This window comes from Coregonus clupeaformis, unplaced genomic scaffold (genome assembly GCF_020615455.1).
Source record: "Coregonus clupeaformis isolate EN_2021a unplaced genomic scaffold, ASM2061545v1 scaf3674, whole genome shotgun sequence".
Lineage (NCBI taxonomy): Eukaryota > Metazoa > Chordata > Actinopteri > Salmoniformes > Salmonidae > Coregonus > Coregonus clupeaformis.
This window is the reverse complement of record NW_025537128.1, coordinates 12,501-29,238: the sequence shown is the minus strand read 5'-3', so window position 1 is coordinate 29,238 and position 16,738 is coordinate 12,501. Positions and strand designations below refer to the sequence as shown.

Here is a 16,738-nt window from a genome sequence, read left to right as displayed (position 1 = left end):
GACATTTTTGGAGTCCTCATTTTTCCCGAGCTCACTACAGTGTTCTAGACGACCATAGAATGCCCCTAAACCAAAAATCTGAAAAGTCTTTAAATGTCACAATCTCATGATTTGAAGTGTGTGTGTGTGTTTACGCTTTTTGCTCACCTGTGAATACGCCACCTAGTGGTCAGTTTTGGAACATTAACACACTTTAAACACACTTTAGTCACGTGACACACTTTAGTCACGTGACACACTTTAGTTACGTGACATATCCTGATTTTGTTTGAGCACACTTTCCAACTATTCAAGATAGATTTACTTGAATACACATAATACATGTCATCATAGTCAACTATAACTAAGCTTTGGATAAAAGAGTCTGCTAAATGGCATATTATTTATTTATTATCATAAAATCCTCCTAAATCCCTCAAATAAAAACGTAATTTAGCATCAATTAGCCAGATAAGCTAATGTTAGCAAATTAGCTGAAATGAATGAAAAGGACTTTTGCCACATGGAAAATTCAGAACTGGAAGAAGTGCAAGAGAAATGAAGGTAATACATTTATTTTTCTTCATTTACAACTAAAGAGATAGTTATTATCTAAGCTGTTCTTACATTTAAGTGTTCTTGACCACAAATGTTACTTAGCACTATCATGTTTTTCCATTTAAAGCCAAAGTGATGATATTGGTTGTTCAGTTCAGATAATGTTATTTTGTAGAGTTTACAGTACTATACTTTTATAACAGTATTTATCTTTGAAGGTGTTAAGATTGCTTACTGTGCTTACTGTGAAAAAGATTGCTATTGTGATTGCAGTTGCATAAGGTTTGCACTGATCGGTTAGCCTAATAAGCTAACCGGATACTGCATTAGTAAGAACATGAGCACGATATGACTAAAGGCAGACTAATACCATTTGATATATCCTTATTCGATTCAAATCAAGTATTAGTCTTTTCTGTATTTGTCTCGCTGACTTTTTGTCATCCAATGTAGATGTTTTCTAGTTGAGGAGCACATGGGCAATTGAAGAGCATATCAAAACGAAGAGCCAGACTTAGTCCTGAGGCTGAGGCTATTCATTTTATTATTTCTGGAAGTGACAAGCCTTGTATAAAGTCAAATGGATCAATGACTATAAAGGTATGTTATACACACACGCTACACTTATTGGGTCATACCATATTGGGATGTCATTTGAAACACATTCAAGTCTTACACAAGTGAAAAAAATCACTGCGTACCGCTGCATTAGACACATACGGCTTTAACATCCAATTTCAGAAGTTATGTTGTGATTCTTTTGCAAGCAGTTGGGGGATGGGGAAAAATATTCAAGATTTATGAACTACACCTCCCAACTTCTATTAGAATGTGTGATATTGGTGGTAATTTCCCTGGCCAGTCGGCAGACGTTCGCGCTATGTGTGAAAGCCGGTAATGTGATTTAAATTCAAAAAATGTTTTTAACATTTGATCATAACAACCCCAACGATAAACGGAATGTAGAAGCATTTGGGTGATAAAAATGTACAATACATGTGAATGATGCGTATCAGCGCGTAGAACAAATACGGCACCATTCAAGTTAACAAATGCACCGCCGAGTAGGCCTACCGACAGAGTGTTCACAACATGAGTGGGTGTGTGCGTAATCCCTGCCTGTTGTGATTTGGGATTTTTTGTGTACGCTGATGTCCTTAAATACAAAGTCTGCAATAAAGCGGTCTAAAGCGAGGAGTCAAAGGCAGACTCAGCGGTGCAAGTCACTGCAGGTCTAGTGGTGATAACTGCTGGAACCTGACCGGGGATCACATCTCTTTTTGCCCCGCTTTAACGCCATTGTTTCGGCGTTTCCGTTTTTAGCTGTAGATCTGTCATTAAATCCAACATAAAATCGTCTCCTCGTGACTTCATAGTTTTCAGACCAAATTTATTTTGAATGATGTCACCTTTTTGGGTCCTTACCAGTTTGCACCCCTGCAATGGATCTTTCCCTTAAATATTAAATCATACACATTGATAAGCAGGCTAAATGGGTCTGATCAACTGCAATTCATTAACCTAATTTGAACTGTATTACTTGATACTAAGTTCTTAACTTTGTTACATCAGGACGTGGTGTATTTGCCTCAGCACCAATTGAAAAGGGATCCTTTGTCCTCAGTACCGTGGGGAGTTTATATCGCAATATGGAACGGGACAAGAGGCAGGGGAAGTATACGGGAAAAGCAAAATGCTTTCTTGTTTGATTTTGAATGGAACAATGGCTCATGGTGGTAAGTAAAACCCTATAAGACATCAGTTAATCTCTATATGTTTATATGTTTTGTGGAGAAAACGTAAATCTGTTTCCCTCTTCAATTTTAGCATAGATGCATCCTGCGAAGATGGTTCACTGGGGAGGCTGGTAAATGATGCCCACAGGTCCCCAAATTGCAAAATGAAAAAGATGATAGTCCAATGTAAACCTCATCTTTGCTTGTTTGCTATTGAAAACATCCAAGCAGAGAGTGAAATAACCTATGATTATGGATAATCTCAGTGGCCATGGCGTGCTCTGGTAAGTAAATCTGCTTTGATATATTATAATGTATAGGATCTGTCAAAGAATTATAAAATATATAAATACATGTCCCTTCTTGCATGTATGTTGTCACCGCTTTATATATATATATACAGTTGAAGTAGGAAGTTTACATACACCTTAGCCAAATACATTTTAAACTCAGTTTTTCACAATTCCTGACATTTAATCCAAGTAAAAATTCCCTGTTTTAGGTCAGTTAGGATCACCACTTTATTTTAAGAATGTGAAATGTCAGAATAATAGTAGAGAGAATTATTTATTTCAGCTTTTATTTCTTTCATCACATTCCCAGTGGGTCAGAAGTTTACATACACTCAAATAGTATTTGGTAGCATTGCCTTTAAATTGTTTAACTTGGGTCAACGTTTGGGTAGCCTTCCACAAGCTTCCCACAATAAGTTGGGTGAATTTTGGCCGATTCCTCCTGACAGAGCTGGTGTAACTGGAGTCAGGTTTGTAGGCCTCCTTGCTCGCCTACGCTTTTTCAGTTCTGCCCACACATTTTCCTATAGGATTGAGGTCAGGGCTTTTTGATGGCCACTCCAAAACCTTGACTTTGTTGTCCTTAAGCCATTTTGCCACAACTTTGGAAGTATGCTTGGGGTCATTGTCCATTTGGAAGACCCATTTTGCGACCAAGCTTTAACTTCCTGACTGATGTCTTGAGATGTTGCTTCAATATATCCACATAATTTTCCTTCCCTCATGATGCCATCTATTTTTTTAAGCGCACCAGTCCCTCCTGCAGCAAAACACCCCCCACAGCATGATGCTGCCACCCCCGTGCTTCACGGTTGGGATGGTGTTCTTCGGCTTGCACGCCTACCCCCTTTTTCCTCCAAACATATTGATGGTCATTAAGGCCAAACAGTTCTATTTTTGTTTCATCAGACCAGAGGACATTTCTCCAAAAAGTACAATCTTTGTCCCCATATGCAGTTGCAAACCACAGTCTGGCTTTTTTATGGCGGTTTTGAAGCAGTGGCTTCTTCCTTGCTGAGCGGCCTTTCAGGTTATGTCGATATAGGACTTGTTTTACTGTGGATATAGATACTTTTGTACCTGTTTCCTCCAGCATCATCACAAGGTCCTTTGCTGTTGTTCTGGGATTGATTTGCACCTTTCGCACCAAAGTACATGCATCTCTAGGAGACAGAACGCGTCTCCTTCCTGAGCGGTATGACGGCTTCGTGGTCCCATGGTGTTTATACTTGCGTACTATTGTTTGTACAGATGAACGTGGTACCTTCAGGCGTTTGGAAATTGCTCCCAAGGATGAACCAGACTTGTGGAGGTCTACACATTTTTTTCTGAGGTCTTGGCTGATTTCTTTTGATTTTCCCATGATGTCAAGCAAAGAGGCACTGAGTTTGAAGGTAGGCCTTGAAATAGATCCACAGGTACACATCCAATTGACTCAAATGATGTCAATTAACCTATCAGAAGCTTCTAAAGCCATGACATCATTTTCTGGAATTTTCCAACCTGTTTAAAGGCACAGTCAACTTAGTGTATGTAAACTTCTGACCCACTGGAATTGTGATACAGTGAATTATAAGTGAAAAAATCTGTCTGTAAACAATTGTTGGAAAAATTACTTGTATCATGCACAAAGTAGATGTCCTAACCAACTTGCCAAAACTATAGTTTGTTAACAAGAAATTTGTGGAGTGGTTGAAAAACGAGTTTTAATGACTCCAACCTAAGTGTATGTAAACTTCCGACTTCAACTGTATACACTGATTAAATAGAGTATAATACAGAATATTTATTGTTGTGTTTCGTTGCAGACACCAAGTGACAAGATCCCAGCTCAACCTTCAGCAGACCCAGAAGTGAGACAGAGATCCACTTCATCCTTCCAACAGGTTATTACATATTTATTGTAGATCTTTTCTATTTAAATTAAATTGTTGTCTCAGTTCATTCCAAAATATGAATTAAATGGCTTTTTACTGTATTACAACCAACCTTTTGTGTAAAATGTTCACAATATCAAAATTCCCATAACTTCTTTCGATATCATAGCATAAACAAAATTAGCCCGACCATTTGACAGAACTAACCGCCCCTCAAAACATAAAATTAATCTTTATTCTCTCTAATGCCTATGTTTTTTGTATTTTTGGGGCAATGTTTTTGCCCATTTAACATATTTCTTATCAATTTGCGTGATTTAATTTATATGGCAGTTGATCCATTTACATTGCTTTTAAGGTGGTGAGCTTTCTTTGACAACAAAAGGATAACTCAAAGTCAGGAACCTTGATTCCAGATGTGTTCAGTCGTCAAGTCCTCATTTGGTAATTAGGCTGTTCAAGGCGTAAATGTGTTTCAGATGACGTCCCGATATGGTATGACCCAACCAGAGTAGAGTGTGTGTGTTACCGGTCCTCATATTGTTGGTTGGCAGATATTGTACAGTTTTAACCATTTCTATAGAGTCTTGCATAAAGCCCAGATCCACATATGAATTCTCTATCCTAACATCTGTGGTCAATGCAGCCCTTGACCTCAGCAATGAGTCTCACCCCAAAGGCAATTATGATAGACAGGTGGTAGGAATATATTATGACTGAACTGAGTATGATCATTAGTTTACTAAATAGATATGATCTATATTATAAAACACAATATTTCTGACATGTTATTGTTGTGTTTCGTTGCAGACCCCAAGTGACAAGATCCCAGCTCAACCTTCAGCAGACCCAGAAGTGAGACAGAGATCCACTTCATCCTTCCAACAGGTTATTACACATTTATTGTAGATCTTTTCTATTTAAATTAAAATTGTTGTCTCAGTTCATTCCAAAATATGAATTAAATGGCTTTTTTGTATTACAACCAACCTTTTGTGTAAAATGTTCACAAAATCCAACATTCCCATAACTTGTTTCGATATCATAGCATAAACAAAAATTAGCCCGACCATTTGACAGAACTAACCGCCCCTCAAAACATTAAATTAATCTTTATTATCTCTAATGCCTATGTTTTTGTATTTTTTGGGGCAATGTTTTTGCCCATTTAACATATTTCTTGTCAATTTGCGTGATTTAATTTATATGGCAGTTGATCCATTTACATTACTTTTAAGGTTGTGAGCTTTCTTTGACAACAAAAGGATAACTCAAAGTCAGGAACCTTGACTCTAGATGTGTTCAGTCGTCAAGTCCTCATTTGGTACTAAGGCTGTTCAAGGCGTAAATGTCTTTCAGATGGCGTCCCGATATGGTATGACCCAACCAGAGTAGAGTGTGTGTGTTACGGTCCTCATATTGTTGGTTAGCAGATATTGTACAGTTTTAACCATTTCTATAGAGTCTTGCATAAAAGCCCAGATCCACATATGAATTATCTATCCTAACATCTGTGGTCAATGCAGCCCCTTGACCTCAGCAATGAGTCTCACCCCCAAGGCGATTATGATAGACAGGTGGTAGGAATATATTGTGACTGAACTGAGTATGATCATTAGTTTACTAAATAGATATGATCTATATTATAAAACACAATATTTCTGACATGTTATTGTTGTATTTCGTTGCAGACACCAAGTGACAAGATCCCAGCTCAACCTTCAGCAGACCCAGAAGTGAGACAGAGATCCACTTCATCCTTCCAACAGGTTATTACACATTTATTATAGATCTTTTCTATTTAAAATTAAATTGTTGTCTCAGTTCATTCCAAAATATGAATTAAATGGCTTTTTACTGTATTACAACCAAACTTTTGTGTAAAATATTCACAATATCAAAAATTCCCATAACTTCTTTCGATATTTGCATAAAAAATTAGCCCGACCATTTGACAGAACTAATCCGCCCCTCAAAACATAAATTAAACTTTATTCTCTCTAATCCTATGTTTTTTGTATTTTTGGGGCAATGTTTTTGCCCATTTAACATATTTCTTATCAATTTGCGTGATTTAATTTATATGGCAGTTGATCCATTTACTTGCTTTTAGGTGGTGAGCTTTCTTTGACAACAAAAGGATAACTCAAAGTCAGGAACCTTGATTCCAGATTTCTTCAGTCGTCAAGTCCTCATTTGGTAATTAGGCTGTTCAAGGGCGTAAATGTGTTTCAGATGACGTCCCGATATGGTATGACCCAACCAGAGTGGAGTGTGTGTGTTACAGGTCCTCATATTGTTGGTTAGCAGATATTGTACAGTTTTAACCATTTCTATAGAGTCTTGCATAAAAGCCCAGATCCACATATAATTATCTATCCTAACATCTGTGGTCAATGCAGCCCTTGACCTCCAATGAGTCTCACCCGAAAGGCATTATGATAACGTGGTGAATATATTGTGACTGAACTGAATATGATCATTAGTTTACTAAATAATATGATCTGTATTATAAAACACTATTTTCTGACATGTTATTGTTGTATTTCGTTGCAGACACCAAGTGACAAGATCCCAGCTCAACCTTCAGCAGACCCAGAAGTGAGACAGAGATCCACTTCATCCTTCCAACAGTTATTACACATTTATTGTAGATCTTTTCTATTTAAATTAAATTGTTGTCTCAGTTCATTCCAAAATATGAATTAAATGGCTTTTTACTGTATTACAACCAAATCTTTTTGTGTAAAATGTTCACAAAATCAACATTCCCAATAACTTCTTTCGATATCATCGCGTAAACAAAATTATCCCCACCATTTGACAAACTAACCGCCCCCTCAAAACATAAAATTAATCTTTATTCTCTCTAATGCCTATGTTTTTGTATTTTTTGGGGGCAATGTTTTTGCCCATTTAACATATTTCTTATCAATTTGCGTGATTTAATTTTTGGCAGTTATCTATTTACTTACTTTTAGGTTGTGAGCTTTCTTTGACAACAAAAGGATAACTCAAAGTCAGGAACCTTGACTCTAATGTGTTCAGTCGTCAAGTCCTCATTTGGTAATTGGGTGTTCAAGGCGTAAATGTGTTTCAGATGGCGTCCCGATTGTATGACCCAACCAGAGTAGAGTGTGTGTGTTACACGGTCCTCATATTGTTGGTTAGCAGATATTGTACGTTTTAACCATTTCTATGAGTCTTGCATAAAAGCCCGATCCACATGTGAATTATCTTTCCTAACATTTGTGGTCAATGCAGCCCTTACCTCAGCAATGAGTCTCACCCCAAAGGGGATTATGATGGACAGGTGGTAGGAATATTTGTGACTGAACTGAGTTGATCATTAGTTTCCGAAATAGATATGATCTATATTATAAAACACAATATTTCTGACATTTATTGTTGTATTTCGTTGCAGACCCCAAGTGACAAGATCCCAGCTCAACTTCAGCAGACCCAGAAGTGAACAGAGATCCACTTCATCCTTCCAACGTTATTACATATTTATTGTAGATCTTTTCTATTTAAATTAAATTGTTGTCTCAGTTCATTCCAAAATATGAATTAAATGCTTTTTACTGTATTACAACCAACCTTTTGTGTAAAATGTTCACAAAATCAACATTCCCATAACTTGTTTCGATATCATAGCGTAAACAATATTAGCCCGACCATTTACAAACTAACCGCCCCTCAAAACATAAAATTAATCTTTATTCTCTCTAATGCCTATGTTTTTGTATTTTTGGGGCAATGTTTTTTCCCCATTTAACATATTTCTTATCAATTTGCGTGATTAAATTTATATGGCAGTTGATCCATTTACATTCTTTTAAGGTGGTGAGCTTTCTTTGACAACAAAGGATAACTCAAAGTCAGGAACCTTGATTCCAGATGTGTTCAGTCATCAAGTCCTCATTTGGTAATTAGGCTGTTCAAGGCGTAAATGTGTTTCAGATGCGTCCCGATATGTATGACCCAACCAGAGTAGAGTGTGTGTGTTACACAGTCCTATATTGTTTTAGCGATATTGTACAGTTTTAACCATTTCTATAGAGTCTTGCATAAAAACCCAGATCCACATATGAATTATCTTTCCTAACATTTGTGGTCAATGCAGCCCTTGACCTCAGCAATGAGTCTCACACCAAAGGCGATTTTTTAAGGTGGTAGGAATATATTGTGACTGAACTGAGTGTGATCATTAGTTCACTAAATAATATGATCTATATTATAAAACACAATATTTCTGACATGTTATTGTTGTATTTCGTTGCAGACACCAAGTGACAGATCCCAGCTCAACCTTCAGCAGACCCAGAAGTGAGACAGAGATCCACTTCATCCTTCCAACATTATTACACATTTATTGTAGATCTTTTCTATTTAAATTAAATTGTTGTCTCAGTTCTTCAATATATAAATTCATGCTTTTTCTGTATTACAACCAACCTTTTGTGTAAAATGTTCACAATATCAACATTCCCATAACTTGTTTCGATATCATAGCATAAACAAAATTAGCCCGACCATTTGACAGAACTAACCGCCCCTCAAAACATTAAATTAATCTTTATTCTCTCTAATGCCTATGTTTTTCTTGTATTTTTGGGGCAATGTTTTTGCCCATTTAACATATTTCTTGTCAATTTGCATTATTTAATTTATATGGCAGTTGATCCATTTACTTACTTTTGGGTTGTGAGCTTTCTTTGACAACAAGGATAACTCAAAGTCAGGAACCTTGACTATAGATGTGTTCAGTCGTCAAGTCCTCATTTGGTACTAAGGCTGTTCAAGACGTAAATGTGTTTCAGATGGCGTCCCGATTGTTGACCCACCAGATAAGTGTGTGTGTTGGTCCTCATATTGTTGGTTACCAATATTGTACAGTTTTAACCATTTCTATAGAGTCTTGCATAAAAGCCCAGATCCACATATGAATTATCTTTCCTAACATTTGTGGTCAATGCAGCCCCTTGACCTCAGCAATGAGTCTCACCCCAAAGGCGATTATGATTGACAGGTGGTAGGAATATGTTGTGACTAACCTATTATCATTAGTTTACTAAATAGATATGATCTACAGTGAGGAAAAAAAGTATTTATCCCCTGGATTTTTACGTTTGCCCACTGACAAAGACATTTTTAACCATTTCTATAGAGTCTTGCTTGAAAACCCCAGATCCACATATTCATTTTTTTTCATTTATGTCATCTATAAAACAGTATTATCAATTTCTTAACCCAAATTATTTTCACATACTATAATGTATAATATCCTAATTTACTGTTCGGTATGTGTTATTACAAACAAATATTTATTCTTCATAATTTCATTCAAGGCAACAAGTCCAGTGGAATTGTACCCTTCCAGTGTCCTACTGCAAACAGGTAAAAGCTGCATTCTTGTCATTAGATAAAATAGTTCATGTTCTTTGTTAACACATTGTGGTATTTTTGATGTGAGGAAACATTGTAGAAATTTGTACAGCTTAGAAAAACCCCATCTGCAAAATCTCCCTCATGACTCGTTGTGAGGATCGTTATGAGAAGATGCTGAGAGACAGGGTCTTTCAATCGTTTACTAGAATACATTTTTCTGTGAGTATGTAGGTGTTATGCACAATGTGATGTACTGTGGATATGATACCCTAGGTATTAATACATGTATAAAATTATTGACAGAATTAATGCTTTTTTTTCTCCATTTTCCTTCAGACCTTGATGAATCTTCGAATGCTGCAGACTATCTTCCAGACTCTGTTGCAATTCCTCGGATGCTTCTATTATAAGTACTACAAGTTCTTGTAGTAAGGAATATAAAACCACAAAAATAATCTCCACCACAAATTGTCAGAGAACAAACCATTGGGATGTTACATCACACAGTGGTATCCCCTTCGAAAGCCAAGAACATTAAGTTATTCAAAGATGCGCAGCAATCCTTGTACTTCAGTAATAAGCTGCAGTGCCAATTCATCAGAGAACACATCACACCAGAAAAGCTCCATAAATGTCACACCTTTGTCAATAACAGCAAAAGGAAGCAAGTACAACAAGAAGCAATTTTGTCTTTATTGTAAAAAGGCCATTTATAAATTGGCAAGACACCTCGAATCCATCCACAGTGAAAAGCCTGATGTTGCAATGGCTTTCAGTTTTAATAAAGGATCCCGCAAAGAAGAGAGTTGTTCCGCTCTCTTAGAAGAGATGAAACTTTGACCATAATACTGAAGTGGCAAGCTGTGGCACTGGAGAGATGGTTGCCTGTAAAAGACCTAGTAATGCAAAACCATCTGATGACTACCGTCACTGCAAATTTTCGAAGGACTGTATGCAAGAAATTCCCTATGGAGACATGTGAGAAACTGCCCGAAGAAAGTCTGTTGAGGAGAGCCTCAAGTTGGGCGAAAACGGATTCAACTGCACTTACCAAGACCTGACTCAGTTAAGGAAACTGTTTGGAAGATTGCTTGTGAAATGAACCAGGATGACGTTTCTTCGGTTGTAAGGAGTGAAACTGAATTCCTTTGTATCGTTAGTCCTGTTGAATTCCAGGAAACCATATGAGAGAAGGAATGACTACATACGCCAAAAAATTAGAGAGATGGCAAGACTATTGATAACGGCAAGGGCTATAACACCTTTGAAGAGCACCGAAGTCCTTGTTATGCCCTGTAACTTTCCCCATGTGATACAGGCAGTAAGATATGTTGCTGGTTATGATGTTGAAAGCAACTCTTATAAAATCCCATCATTGGCTTTGAAATTGGGACACAGTTTAGCCAAAGTTGCAGGCATTACTCAATGCAATGCCATCATTGCAAATCGCCCTGCTGTTGCAGAGTCTGCAAAACAATTTGCCACTTTACATCAGAAAAAAGTGGACAGAGTCCATTTCAGCTGCCGCATTGGGTACACTTCAACAAGCCAAATGGAGATAAACCACAGGTTTGACCCTTTACAGAGGATGTGTCGGTGCTGCACACGTTTCTTGCTACTGAGCGTGCTAAGTGTATGAAGGACCTTGAGGAAGAACCCAACAGCAAAAGCTTTGGAAATCTTCCTAAAGTGACTTTGATGCAGGTAGTACTATTTAACAGAAGGAGGGAAGGGGAAGTTTCAAAAATGGAGCTTCAGTCTTTCACATCCAGGGATCTTACGGAGCTGAATCCAGACATTGTGAGGGGGCCTTACTGACTTCGAGAGGAAGCTTGCAGAGCACTTTGAGAGAGTTGAGATTCGAGGTAAAAGGTCAAGAAAGGTTCCAGTGCTTCTAACCCCTGACATGATCACTGCTATGGACCTCCTCATGATAAGCAGAAAAGAGTGTCAAGTCCACAAAGAAAATATGTACATGTTTACACGGCCAGGTGTCCTTTCCCATTACAGAGGCTCCGACTGCTTTCGCAAGTATGCAAACAATGTGGTGCAAAGAACCCAGAGGCACTCACCTCAACAAGATTGCGGAAACAAGTCACCACTTTATCCACACTACTAAACCTCAAAGAAAATTAAATGGATAACTTGCCACCTTTCTAGGACATGACATCCGTAACCATAGAGAATTCTATCGGCTTCCAGAGAGTACCCTGCAGCTCGCAAAAAGTCAGCAAACTGTTGATAGCAATTGAAAAGGAAGACTGCCTTACCTGCAGGGGAAAGGGGCTGGATGACATTGAGGTCAATCCTGAAGGTAAAATTTTGTTTGAAATATAGTTTTTAGCCACTTCAAATATAACTATTATAAGTGTTGTTAGTCCTTAATTTAAATAATTGGCCGTAAATGTTTTTTACCCAACCATATGAAGTAGAAATGAGTGATGATGATTCCAGTGAAGAAACCATTACTGACCTACATCAATGCAAAAGGTATCCTGACTTGTATATATGTGGTAATATCTTTAAGTTATGTCACATAAATGCACATTTCTGTGGGGATTATCGAAATGATCCTCTATCTGTTTTTAAACAATCACATTGGTGGTGATAAGTAATTCCACATTTATGGATTTGCAATCAGTTTATGTTTATATCTCAAATATCAGTTAATATCTAATGTAGAATTGCATATTGCCTGACATTGAGGTTGTTTACAGTGAATAATACAAGCAAGCAAACGTATTGTCATGAAGCTCATAGAACATAATCACATTCATTATTACTTTGCAAAGGCTCAACAACAGAGACTTCTAGGGACCAGACACTTCTGAGGAAAACACCAGAGTCAACCACCCTGGACAACATGGAGGCACTTCTGAGTCAACCACCCTGGACAACATGGAGGCACTTCTGAGTCAACCACCCTGGACAACATGGAGGGCACTTCTGGACAACCACCCTGGACAACATGAAGACTCTGAGTCAACTCACCTTGGATAACGTACACACGAGCAACACACAACAAGACATGGTAAAATAGTCACATCCCAAGCATCCTCAAAGTGCTCCAAAGGAAAGCAAGGTTAGTAAGCATTTTGTATTCACATGTATTGATAACATCATATAGCTACTAACTAGAATCCTTTGTATCATATCCTCCATTTGTCACTTTAGCAGAGCTCATTGTTAATCAGTTGTATTTTGTTTCCATTTATGAGAGCTGTGAAGGTGAGAAGCAAGTGGACAGGTGATGAAGTGAAAGCTGTTGAGCGACATTTGCTTAATTTCATAACAAGCTGCAGAATACCAGGTAAAAGGACTGTGACTCCTGCCTCCAAGCAGAGCCAGTAGCTCTGAAAGACGAGACTGAGTTCTATCAAATACTACATCCACAACAGAAATGTAGCATTAAAAAGGAAGATGAATAGATAGAACTAGAGCATGCCAACTGTAGCTCAGGTACCATGCAATTCCAATTTCAATCAGCTTCTCCTCAGATAGTGTTAATATCTGTGGGTTTCATGTTCATATTATTTTATTTTCCTTAAATGATTTATATTGTTGGTTCTTGTACAAACATGCCACATAGGCTTCGACTGTAGATCCCACATGTTTGTATGTTTATGTATAATTGAGGGAGCTATTAATGAGCATATGTTTGCCACTTATGGTCACATTTTTTTGGGATAACAGTTGATGATATGGGTTAATACTCTGCTCTCATTGACAGGGAAAAAGAGATAAACAGTACTTAAAGGGATTGTTATTGTTCCTAAGTTTTCAGAAGCACTTTGTTCTTAACCACAAGTTGTTGAATGTGGCAAGGTGTTTAAATTACTGTTAAACTATTACCATTTCAATAGGTGCTTGTAACAGGCCTTGTGTATGGTAACTTGCACTATGTAACTATGATGTAAATCCCTATGTTATTTAGACAGGTTAGCTGAATGTACACTGTCATGTTTCATAGAAGCTGGATGCTTTAATAGAGAGTTTCTCATTCATTTCAAACATGCCATTTCTACTGCCTTGTGCATAGCAGGAAGGAGGCAAAGTGTAGGTGGTCTATTCTGGGTATTCAATTGATTTGTTAATTTGCATATTTTCGCTGGCACTCAATAAAAGTAAGGCATAAAGTGTTCCCTCTTTTTTACATGAATATTGACTGCAAATGTATTGTTATAAATAACAATAATACGACTTAAACAGTAGACTGAGAATATATTATATTTATGAGCTATGTGAACATGGATAGGCATTTCTGTTGAAGGTTACCTATCTGGTGAGCATGATTATTATAATAATTTTTTAAAGCTTTAGTTAAGTATTGTACACCTATGATTCTTATGCAGACATTTCAACATGTAACCGGAACCACGTTCAAATACAGACCCTATTTACAGGTTCTTCATAAGTCACATAAACCTGAAAATCAGTGTGTATCTATGGGCTGCTGTTGCTACTGGGCCTTATATGTCACATGAACCCGAAAAAGTCCTCATATATACTATTAAAATCAGGTCTGAACAAAATATAGCCCTAGACAAAATCTCAACAGATGGATGTATTCCTAGAATCATGGACCAAACTATTCTGATTCCCAGGTCTCTTGGACCTTGGGAAAGGCATGTCCCACTATGTCACATTTTTGTCATAAGTCCTGATATTGTCTATAAACACGTATGTGTGTGTGTGTGTGTGTGTGTGTGTGTGTGTGTTTGGACCGAAGCCAAACTCTGGTCAGAAGAACCCCCATCAGTTATGAGGCTCTGAAGGGTCCCATCTGTCTGTGACGGGACAGACTGAGCCTGTGATGTGTTTCAGCTGTCATTGAGCTACAGTCTGTCTCAGAAACACACTGAAGACAATCATCCACAATGAGGCCTTCATTTAGATGAACAGAAATAACAGACATGAAGGACATTGTTTGGGCAGGTTACAGTGTTCTATGTACTGGATTTCCAGAATACAATACCTAAACCTACATAGGAAATGCATAATATACAGAATTACACCAGAATATTGTGTTAGCTTTTGCTCATTTCAATTTCAAATAGACAAACAGCTAGAATATAAAAGCCAGTCAAACAAGACCCCTGTGTATCAGACCCACTAGTTCACCCCTGTGTATCAGACCCACTAGTTCACCCCTGTGTGCTGTTGAAATATAACTATTTTAGATGCATAAACCAATCCACAGGGGAGAGAAGGAATGATCTAAATATTGAGCATTCAATAAAACAAAACCAAAATAAAACAACAGAGGGATGTGAAACAAAAGAGAGCTAATGACGTTCTGTCGCCGTGCCAACAGAACGCTGAGTAATTCCAAACAAAAAGACACTAAACTTGGACCAAATTCCACACAATGTCCCAAATATAATAGAATGTGTGCAAACAAAAAGAAGTCCCCAAAGAAGAATAGAAAAAGAAAGAAAGAGAAAGAAAGAATGAAAGAAATTAAGAAAAGAAACAAATTAAAGAGCTTTTACTAAATTAGGTGGATTACACATATGTGCAGCGGTTTGTCTGGATGCCTTTTGCAATTTACCCTTCCTCACCCTCCCTCCCTCCTTCCCTCCCTCCCTCCCTCCCTCACCCTCCCTCAAACCGACCAGAAATAAAAACAAAAAGATGTCCTCCTGAATGGGAAAGAGATGAACGGATGCTGGAGGAATGGAGGAATGGGATATTGGTTGCTATAGGACCCAGCTAATTACATTATATATTTTCTCCCTGTCTGGCCTAGTCTTTAAACATCAGCATAATTCCTAACAAATGTGGCCATGGTTGCTCATCTAACAACTACAAATACAACCTTACAGGACAGAAATGCAGACAATGCCAATCATGTAAAATCTGTATGGATACACACAGTACTTCAGCCAACAGTAATACAGTACTTTCCAGCCAACAGTAACACAGTACTTCCAACCAACAGTAATACAGTACTTCCAGCCAACAGTAACACAGTACTTCCAGCCAACAGTAACACAGTACTTCCAGCCAACAGTAATACAGTACTTCCAGCCAACAGTAACACAGTACTTCCAGCCAACAGTAATACAGTACTTCCAGCCAACAGTAATACAGTACTTCCAGCCAACAGTAACACAGTACTTCCAGCCAACAGTAATACAGTACTTCCAGCCAACAGTAATACAGTACTTCCAGCCTACAGTAATACAGTACTTCCAGCCAACAGTAACACAGTACTTCCAGCCAACAGTACTACAGTACTTCCAGCCAACAGTAATACAGTACTTCCAGCCTACAGTAATACAGTACTTCCAGCCAACAGTAATACAGTACTTCCAGCCAACAGTAATACAGTACTTCCAGCCTACAGTAATACAGTACTTCCAGCCAACAGTAATACAGTACTTCCAGCCAACAGTAATACAGTATTTCCAGCCAACAGTAATACAGTACTTCCAACCAACAGTAACACAGTACTTCCAGCCTACAGTAATACAGTACTTCCAGCCAACAGTAATACAGTACTTCCACCCAACAGTAATACAGTACTTCCAGCCAACAGTAATACAGTACTTCCAGCCAACAGTAATACAGTACTTCCAGCCAACAGTAACACAGTACTTCCAGCCAACAGTAATACAGTACTTCCACCCAACAGTAATACAGTACTTCCAGCCAACAGTAATACAGTACTTCCAGTCAACAGTAACACAGTACTTCCAGCCAACAGTAACACAGTACTTCCAGCCAACAGTAATACAGTACTTCCAGCCAACAGTAACACAGTACTTCCAGCCAACAGTAACACAGTACTTCCAGCCAACAGTAATACAGTACTTCCAGCCTACAGTAACACAGTACTTCCAGCCAACAGTAATACAGTACTTCCAGCCTACAGTAACACAGTACTTCCAGCCTACAGTAA

The 16,738-nt window shown here is 37.9% G+C and overlaps 1 long non-coding RNA gene across 1 annotated transcript; it reads left to right on the top strand.

The window, feature by feature from the left end:
* The first annotated feature begins 2,219 nt into the window (after positions 1 to 2,219).
* Positions 2,220 to 4,411, top strand: LOC121554346. The gene is made up of 3 exons (XR_005997660.2): positions 2,220 to 2,273; positions 2,365 to 2,557; positions 4,375 to 4,411. It is a non-coding gene; the product is annotated as an uncharacterized LOC121554346 (long non-coding RNA).
* Positions 4,412 to 16,738: the final 12,327 nt, after the last annotated feature.